The sequence below is a fragment of the Penaeus monodon genome, chromosome 25 (assembly GCF_015228065.2).
Source record: "Penaeus monodon isolate SGIC_2016 chromosome 25, NSTDA_Pmon_1, whole genome shotgun sequence".
In the NCBI taxonomy this organism is placed as follows: domain Eukaryota; kingdom Metazoa; phylum Arthropoda; class Malacostraca; order Decapoda; family Penaeidae; genus Penaeus; species Penaeus monodon.
Window position 1 is genome coordinate 32,356,908 of NC_051410.1, and position 345 is coordinate 32,357,252.

At 47.0% G+C, this 345-nt stretch overlaps 1 protein-coding gene across 1 annotated transcript in view; it reads right to left on the reverse strand.

The window, feature by feature from the left end:
- The window catches only part of LOC119589151 (zwei Ig domain protein zig-8-like), a gene marked incomplete at its 5' end in the record, with an annotated part of 79,650 nt that overhangs the window by 22,384 nt on the left and 56,921 nt on the right, over positions 1-345 (reverse strand).

The following is a 345-nucleotide window of genomic DNA, read 5'->3' on the forward strand; positions in this document are numbered from 1 at the left end:
GCCACAGAAATGACGCGGTCACTCAAAATAACACAACGATTTGTACATCGTCTGTGTGTATGTTAGATCATTGACCCTGAACACCAGAAGGCATGTCAGGGAACAAACCCTGTCGAGGATCCCAACACATCAGGAAATCATTAACGCTGGGGAAACGTTTCGACGCTGGGAAAACGTTCTTTAACTCTGCCCAGCTGATCTCTCCGTTGATCTCCGCAGTGCAGGGTGCACGCTAACGTTTCCGGTATCCGGCAAATTCTCAGATTTTCGTTATGAATGGTGAGTCTGATTTTCACGATAATTGCGTGCGGTTAGCTTAATTGCACGCGCGTGTCTGAGATATAT